The sequence below is a fragment of the Triticum urartu genome, chromosome 2A, assembly GCF_056163025.1.
Source record: "Triticum urartu cultivar PI428250 chromosome 2A, HENAU_Tu73, whole genome shotgun sequence".
Classification (NCBI taxonomy): domain Eukaryota; kingdom Viridiplantae; phylum Streptophyta; class Magnoliopsida; order Poales; family Poaceae; genus Triticum; species Triticum urartu.
Window position 1 is genome coordinate 130,707,911 of NC_141874.1, and position 9,857 is coordinate 130,717,767.

General features: G+C 44.2%; 1 pseudogene; it reads left to right on the top strand.

Annotated features, from left to right (window-relative positions):
• Nucleotides 1-4,795: 4,795 nt before the first annotated feature.
• LOC147984265 (uncharacterized) lies at nt 4,796-5,431 on the top strand (annotated as a pseudogene).
• The last annotated feature ends 4,426 nt before the right edge of the window (nt 5,432-9,857 follow it).

Below are 9,857 nucleotides of genomic sequence, written 5' to 3' on the forward strand. Positions count from 1 at the left end.
TTAATATTAGACCTAAATAATTGTTATTTGGTGCCAGCGTTAAGCATGAACATTATTTCTAGATCTTGTTTGATGCGAGACGGTTATTCATTTAAATCAGAGAATAATGGTTGTTCTATTTATATGAGTAATATCTTTTATGGTCATGCACCCTTGAAGAGTGGTCTATTCTTGTTGAATCTCGATAGTAGTAACACACATATTCATAATGTTGAAGCCAAAAGATGCAGAGTTAATAATGATAGTGCAACTTATTTGTGGCACTGTCGTTTAGGTCATATCGGTGTAAAGCGCATGAAGAAACTCCATACTGATGGAATTTTGGAACCACTTGATTATGAATCACTTGGTACTTGCGAACCGTGCCTCATGGGCAAGATGACTAAAACACCGTTCTCCGGTACTATGGAGAGAGCAACAGATTTGTTGGAAATCATACATACAGATGTATGTGGTCCGATGAATATTGAGGCTCGTGACGGATATCGTTATTTTCTCACCTTCACAGATGATTTAAGCAGATATGGGTATATCTACTTAATGAAACATAAGTTTGAAACATTTGAAAAGTTCAAGGAATTTCAGAGTGAAGTTGAAAATCATCGTAACAAGAAAATAAAGTTTCTACGATCTGATCATGGAGGAGAATATTTGAGTTACGAGTTTGGTGTACATTTGAAAAATTGTGGAATAGTTTCGCAACTCACGCCACCTGGAACACCACAGCGTAATGGTGTGTCCGAACGTCGTAATCGTACTTTACTGGATATGGTGCGATCTATGATGTCTCTTACTGATTTACCGCTATCGTTTTGGGGATACGCTCTAGAGACGGCCGCATTCACGTTAAATAGGGCACCATCAAAATCCGTTGAGACGACGCCTTATGAACTGTGGTTTGGCAAGAAACCAAAGTTGTCGTTTCTGAAAGTTTGGGGCTGCGATGCTTATGTGAAAAAGCTTCAACCTGATAAGCTCGAACCCAAATCGAAGAAATGTGTCTTCATAGGATATCCAAAAGAGACTATTGGATACACCTTCTATCATAGATCCGAAGGCAAGATTTTTGTTGCTAAATTCGGAAACTTTCTAGAGAAGGAGTTTCTCTCGAAAGAAGTGAGTGGGAGGAAAGTAGAACTTGACGAGGTAACTGTACCTACTCCCTTATTGGAAAATAGTACATCATAGAAAACTGTTTCTGTGACACCTACACCAGTTAGTGAGGAAGCTAATGATAATGATCATGAAACTTCAGAACAAGATACTACTGAACCTTGTAGATCAACCAGAGTAAGATCCGCGCCAGAGTGGTACGGTAATCCCATTCTGGAAGTCATGCTACTAGATCATGATGAACCTACGAACTATGAAGAAGCGATGGTGAGCCCAGATTCCGCAAAGTGGCTTGAAGCCATGAAATCTGAGATAGGATCCATGTATGAGAACAAAGTATGGACTTTGGTTGACTTGCCCGTTGATCGACAAGCAATTGAGAATAAATGGATCTTCAAGAAGAAGACTGATGCTGACGGTAATATTACTGTCTACAAAGCTCGACTTGTCGCAAAAGGTTTTCGGCAAGTTCAAGGGATTGACTACGATGAGACCTTCTCACCTGTAGCGATGCTTAAGTCTGTCCGAATCATGTTAGCAATTGCCGCATTTTATGATTATGAAATTTGGCAGATGGATGTCAAAACTGCATTCCTGAATGGATTTCTGGAAGAAGAGTTGTATATGATGCAACCAGAAGGTTTTGTCGATCCAAAGGGAGCTAACAAAGTGTGCAAGCTCCAGCGATCCATTTATGGACTGGTGCAAGCCTCTCGGAGTTGGAATAAACGTTTTGATAGTGTGATCAAAGCATTTGGTTTTATACAGACTTTTGGAGAAGCCTGTATCTACAAGAAAGTGAGTGGGAGCTCTATAGCATTTCTGATATTATATGTGGATGACATATTACTAATTGGAAATGATGTAGAATTTCTGGATAGCATAAAGGGATACTTGAATAAGAGTTTTTCAATGAAAGACCTCGGTGAAGCTGCTTACATATTAGGCATTAAGATCTATAGAGATAGATCAACACGCTTAATTGGACTTTCACAAACCACATACCTTGACAAAGTTTTGAAGAAGTTCAAAATGGATCAAGCAAAGAAAGGGTTCTTGCCTGTGTTACAAGGTGTGAAGTTGAGTAAGACTCAATGCCCGACCACTGCAGAAGATAGAGAGAATATGAAAGATGTTCCCTATGCATCAGCCATAGGATCTATCATGTATGCAATGCTGTGTACCAGACCTGATGTGTGCCTTGCTATAAGTCTAGCAGGGAGGTACCAAAGTAATCCAGGAGTGGATCACTGGACAGCGGTCAAGAACATCCTGAAATACCTGAAAAGGACTAAGGATATGCTTCTCGTATATGGAGGTGACAAAGAGCTCATCGTAAAAGGTTACGTTGATGCAAGTTTTGACACTGATCCGGACGATTCTAAATCGCAAATCGGATACGTGTTTACATTAAACGGTGGGGCTGTAAGTTGGTGCAGTTCTAAACAAAGCGTTGTAGCGGGATCTACATGTGAAGCGGAGTACATAGCTTCTTCGGAAGCAGCAAATGAAGGAGTCTGGATGAAGGAGTTCATATCCGATCTAGGTGTCATACCTAGTGCATCGGGTCCAATGAAAATCTTTTGTGACAATACTGGTGCAATTGCCTTGGCAAAGGAATCCAGATTTCACAAGAGAACCAAGCACATCAAGAGACGCTTCAATTCCATCCGGGATCTAGTCCAGGTGGGAGACATAGAAATTTGCAAGATACATACGGATCTGAATGTTGCAGACCCGTTGACTAAGCCTCTTCCACGAGCAAAACATGATCAACACCAAGGCTCCATGGGTGTTAGAATCATTACTGTGTAATCTAGATTATTGACTCTAGTGCAAGTGGGAGACTGAAGGAAATATGCCCTAGAGGCAATAATAAAGTTATTATTTATTTCCTTATATCATGATAAATGTTTATTATTCATGCTAGAATTGTATTAACTGGAAACATAATACATGTGTGAATACATAGACAAACAAAGTGTCACTAGTATGCCTCTACTTGACTAGCTCGTTAATCAAAGATGGTTTTGTTTCCTAACCATGAACAAGTAGTTGTTATTTGATTAACGGGATCACATCATTAAGTGAATGATCTAATTGACATGACCCATTCCATTAGCTTAGCACCCGGTCGTTTAGTATGTTGCTATTGCTTTCTTCATGACTTATACATGTTCCTATAACTATGAGATTATGCAACTCCCGTTTACCGGAGGAACACTTTGGGTGCTACCAAACATCACAACGTAACTGGGTGATTATAAAGGAGTACTACAGGTGTCTCCAAAGGTACATGTTGGGTTGGCGTATTTCGAGATTAGGTTTTGTCACTCCGATTGTCGGAGAGGTATCTCTGGGCCCTCTCGATAATGCACATCACTTAAGCCTTGCAAGCATTGCAACTAATGAAGTTAGTTGCGGGATGATGTATTATAGAACGAGTAAAGAGACTTGCCGGTAACGAGATTGAACTAGGTATTTGGAATACCGACGATCGAATCTCGGGCAAGTAACATACCGATGACAAAGGGAACAACGTATGTTGTTATGCGGTCTGACCGATAAAGATCTTCGTAGAATATGTAGGAGCCAATATGAGCATCCAGGTTCCGCTATTGGTTATTGACCAGAGACATGTCTCGGTCATGTCTACATTGTTCTCGAACTCGTAGGGTCCGCACGCTTAAGGTTACGATGACAGTTATATTATGAGTTTATGCATTTTGATGTACCGAAGGTTGTTCGGAGTCCCGGATGTGATCACGGACATGACGAGGAGTCTCGAAATGGTCGAGACATAAAGATAGATATATTGGAAGCCTATGTTTGGATATCGGAAGTGTTCCAGGTGAAATCGGGATTTTACCGGAGTATCGGGAGGTTACCGGAACCCCCCGGGAGCTATATGGGCCTTAATGGGCCATAGTGGAAGAAGAGGAGAGGCAGCCAGGGCTTGGGCCGCGCGCCCCTCCCCCCTAGTCCGAATAGGACAAGGAGAGAGGGGGCCGGCGCCCTCATCCTTCTCTCTCTCTCTCTCTCTCTCTTTTCCACCTCATGAATCCTATTCCAACTAGGATTGGGGGAGAAGTCCTACTCCCGGAGGGAGTAGGACTCCTCCTGGCGCGCCCCTCATGGCCAGCCGGCCTCCCCCCTCTAGTCCTTTATATACGGAGGCAGGGGCACCCCAGAGACACACAAGTTGATCCACGTGATCTATTCCTTAGCCGTGTGTGGCGCCCCAGCCACCATAGTCCTCGATAATATTGTAGCGGTGCTTAGGCGAAGCCCTACAGCAGTAGTACATCAAGATCGTCACCACGCTGTCGTGCTGACGGAACTCTTCCCCGACACTTTGCTGGATCGGAGTCCGGGGATCGTCGTCGAGCTGAACGTGTGCTAGAACTCGGAGGTGCCGTAGTTTCGGTGCTTGATCGGTTGGATCGTGGAGACGTACGACTACATCAACCAAACGCTTCCGTTGTTGATCTACTAGCCGTTGTTGATCGGTCCCCCTCTCGTTGCTATGCATCACCATGATCTTGCGTGTGCGTAGGAAATTTTTTGAAATTACTACGAAACCCTACATAACTAACTTGTTTTTTTATCTTTTTTGCTCTTTTTGCAGGAAGGGGAGAATTGTGGGTTTGTTGAATGGGTTGATCACCAGTGGCCCCCAACAATGCAGAATGCATTGTTGAAGATGTGGGCAATGGTTGAAGATAGCAAGACTGCTAGGGTGAATGATAATCTTGAAAGTGCTTTAACTATTCACCATCTGACAGAAGAGAAGAACAAGCTGGAGGCCAACTATGACAAGTTAGTACAAGATGTGCATGAGCTTATGACCTTCCAGGAGGAGAGGGTGGTGGATTTCATATATCTGTAGTCTAACATTACATATCAGCAGCAATGCAGAAGTGAACTGGTGGCTGATATGAAGGCACAGATGGCAAAGAAATATGCAGAGTCTAAGAAGCTTAATCAGAAGTATGAACTGCTGGTGAACCTGAAAAGAGCTCAAGCAACAGTCATCCAGAACTTGAAGTTGAAGAATATTATAGACAAGCAATTGCTTAATGAAGCTAAGATGAACTTGGAATTGAAGAATGCAGAGCTGACAAAGTCTGAAGAGAAGCTCACCCAAGATAAGCTAGAGTTGAAGTTTCAGGTTGCTGATTTGCTTAAGGGAAAGGAAAAGCATGTTGAAGAGAAGGGGCAGCTAGAGCTTCAGATTGTTGAGTTAATGAAGGCAGAGGAGAAGTTGAATATGAGACTAGTGGGCAATGCTGACCTTTTGGGCATGATGGTTGTGTAGTGTATGGTTGTACTAATTATGAACTTCTCTAAGATGAACTATGGCTATGTATGTATGTATGTAGTAGATATGCTTTTCATCCTTCTGTGAGAAAAGGATGAACTATGCATCTAAACTCCACTATGTATTGTGAACAATGGTTGTGTACCCTATAATATGTTGAACTCCAGTAAGTATTGTGTGTTATGTTTCCTAGACTTAAAATGATGATATGTCATGCATTGGAAGATGGATAAGATATTCTGTGCCAAGATAGGTAGACTAAAAGTTATGATGATATTTCCTATGTGTTTATGAATAAAGATAGTCCTTGGACATTATCAATGATGTGTATCAGCAAGTACGTGACTTGTTTGTGGGACTATGCATTGTATGATGACTGTCCTAAAAGGTCCCTAGTCGAAAGGGCTGTGTGAATGCACAACCAACTAGACTAGCATATGACACGGTCGATGGCTTGGTCTCACTAGCCATGAGCATTGGATGCTAACCGGATAATATGGACTTGGAAGGATCTGGTCGGATTCGACGTAGTCGGATCCGAGTTGAGATAAGGTCCAAGTCGGACAGACCCAACTATGAGATGCAGCGATATGTCATCTGTGAGTCTCTAGTACAACATACGTTCTATGTCCTAAGACCTGAGCTGTCGCATGTACTCGGGATGGTGACAGACTTGCTTTGGGCCAACCAAACGCTACTTCGTGACTGGGTAGTTACAAAGGTAGGTTTCAGGCTTGTCCAGACCCATGCCGCGAGACATGGTCGAGCAAGATGGGATTTGCCCCTCTAATCAAGAGAGATATACTCTGGGCCCCTCGTGTGATCCGACCAGGATAAGCATGGCCATGCGACAAGGATTATGAGATAATCTGGTTTGTGGTCGGCATCACTGAAACGATAAAGAGGCCGGGCTAGCAGAAGTATGATAGACTCGCCTTGAGCCCGACAACATATATCGTGTGGCAAAAGGAATGGAAGTGTGATGTACATGTTCGCCTAACCAGCTTCATAGTCTGTTTGGTGTTCGGCATGCCTTGCTAGAGGCCGCTACCAACTGTGCAGTTCGGAGGTGATCCAAACTGCGACCAAGTCGGCTTGAACCTAAGGGGTCGCCCGCTTAAGGGAAGGAACCTACGAGGTCGGATCCGAGGACACTGGTCGGATGTGATCCGAGCTGTATTCGGATTGTGGCCGAGTAGACTTATGGGCTTTAGGGTCCGTGCGAGGCCCAAGTGTTGAGCCTGCAACGGACACCTATATAAAGTGGAGGTGCCGCACACTCACACGGTTGATCGCTTCGGCGCTGTCACTAGGGTTTGCATGTGTTGCGAATAGACACCTCCACTCGCCGCCGGTTGTGTGATCGGACCTAGCAGTCCGCCACACGACGTTCCTCCTGCACACGCGGATACCGTTAGAGGTGGTGCACTTGCGCCGCTCTGGCGAACCTGTACGTGGGATCCGACAACCGGCTATATGAGGGAGATCGGACGAGGATGAGACGATCCACGCGGACGCGCTGCCCTAACTCTTCTTCTGCTGCACGACACCGCACGTCTAGTGGTAACGAACTGTGATCCATCTCCCGTAGCATGTTCTTGGTTGTTCTGCGTGTAGGAAAATTTTAATTTGCAATCGACGCACCCTACCGTAGATCCTAACCGTGGTATTAGAGCCTCTGCTATAGGATTTGGATTCAGATCGTATGCATATTAGATATGTGGAGGCGATAGATGAGATCTGTTGTCGTTGATAAGATCGGCTGTGTGCATGGTTGATGAGATCAACTGCACATGGGGATCGATGTGGCTATGTTTTCTAATGATTGGAGTCGATGAGGTCGTGACACAACCTACCCATACCGGTTGGTATCCACCATCGGGGTTAACAATGAAACATAAATCCGAATCGGGCTTGCGATGATCGATAAGATCGGTTAGATCGGAAAATTCGGCGTGATCGGAGCTCAGATGTGATTTGTAATTTCCGAAAACGTCGGGCGCTGTCTGCACCCGCGAGGGGCGTTGCCCCTTCGAACCCCGCCCGCTAATCGGCTAGCGGGACCATCGTGTGCGTAGCGCCTTGTATTTCGTACACGATCACTCAAAATGGTAGAATGCGATTCTATGCGTAACTTTGTTTTGCAGGTTTGATGTGAATAATATGGCTCATGTGTATGTGATGCATGTGTGTGAATTATACATGGCCTGCATGTCATGTTTGTCAGCCGGCAAGAGCTAAAGTGCTGTCATTATATTGTATAACGACCTGCATGTCGACTTGTGACTCTATGTAAAATTCATTACTAGTTGTAGTAGTTGGATAATAGAGATCAGGTTGGTGGCTTGGCGTCCCGGCGTGACAAACAAGATGGAGTTCCTAGATGGTCATCAGAGTCGAAGCCGAACTGGAAGAACGTCCAGGAAGGAGCCATACTATTTCACAATATATGTTTTACTTGTGATTGTTATGCTTCTTTGTTTCTATGCATGTTAGAATGGTAGAAAGATCCCTCATAAATATCAAGTAAATTGCCATTCCCGATGTTGCACCTTCGCACGTTAAGTACGTCTAGTAGTGGGCTCATAAAATTGGGGTGCTGCTAGGTGTCCTTGAACTGAAGGGTTCGTGTCGGACACGGACATGCACTGCATTAGGTTAACTTGACAAGGCTATCAAAACGGTTTTGGGCCTTGTGGCAAAAGAGGTCGGGAGCCGGGCTATGAGATACCTACCCGACCGACAGGAGTCGTATAGAGATACGATTAGCAAGGAGTTGCTTACCGGATAGGCATGTTGTCTAGCAGTGATGCTAAAGCTCACTAGTCGCATGTGCTAGTCGGATCCTGAATCACTGAGAGTTTGCGGAGGGATGCTGACTTCAGTGGGAGTATTTCTGTTTAAGGCTAGAACTACTCTACATAAACACATTGCTTAGTGATTGCATATTTTTCTGTTTCTTTGTTCCTTCTCTTGAGGAACCATGTATTTGTACCTTGTTTTTTTTTCTAATAAAATGCTGTGGGGTGTAAGCCCTGCAGTCTTCCAGGTCAAAAAAACTTTGCGTTGAAATCAATTCTGGAAAAGGATAAATTGAATGGAACAAACTTTACCACCTGGTATAGAAATTTGAGAATTGTTCTCAAGCATGATAAAAAGGAACATGTTCTAGAGGATCCACTTCTAGAGGAACCTGCCGATAATGCTAGTACCACAACCAAGAATGCCTACCAGAAACTCATTGATGAATCAAACGAGATCAGCTGCCTCATGTTGGCTTGTATGGAGCCCGATTTGCAGCAGCATTTCGAAGACGTTGGGGCTTTTGATATGATTGAGAGTCTCAAGAGCATGTTTCAGGTGCAGGCTAGGACCGAAAGGTTCAACGTCTGGTGATCCTTGATGGATTGTAAGCTGAAGGAAGGTGATCCACTGAGCCCGCATGTGATCAAGATGACCGGATATGTGCAAGCTTTGGATCGGTTGGGCTTCCCGCTCTTGGATGAGCTGGCTACTGATGCAGTTCTGGGTTCTCTTCCACCCAGCTATGGGACGTTCATCTCGAACTATCATATGCATGGCATAGATAAGAAGCTCACTGAATTGCATGGGATGCTCAAAGTGGCAGAGCAGGATATTAAGAAAGGCACGCATCAAGTGTTGATGGTGCAGAAATCAGCTAAGTTCAAGAAGAGTTGTTCCAAGAAAAAGGCTAAGGCAAAGGGCATGGAGACGGTAACCTCCGCCGCTGCACCGAAGTCTGAACCGGACTGAAAGACCATTTGTTATCATTGCAAGGAAACTGGTCACGGGAAGAGGAACTGTAGCAAGTGGCTTGTAGAGCATGGCAAGAAGGCCGGGAATGCTGCTTCAGGCAAAGGTACACTTGTTGTATATGTTATAGAAATTTACCTTGCTGACATACCTACCAGCTCTTGGGTATTTGATACCGGATTAGTTGTTCACATTTGCAACTCGATGCAGGGGCTGGTAAGAACTAGGCGTGTGGCGCAAGGGGAGATTGACATCAAGGTCGGCAACAAAGCAAGAGTTGCTGCGTTGGAGGTCGACACGATGCAGCTCCAGCTTTCTTCTGGATTTATTTTGGAATTGAATAATTGTTATTACATTCCTGCACTTAATCGGAACATTATTTATGCCTCATGCTTGATGAGTCAGGGTTATGAATTCAATTTAAAGGACAATGGTTGTTCGATTTATTTGAATGGTATGTTCCACGGCTATGCACCCATCGTGGATGGGTTATTTATATTGAATCTAGAACATGAACCGGTCTATAACGTGATGTCAAGAGGCATAAGCCTAATGAGATAAATCCAACATACTTCTGGCATTGCCGGCTTGGACACATTAGTCTGAAACGCATGAAGAAGCTCCATGATGATGGACTCCTAACTTCGAC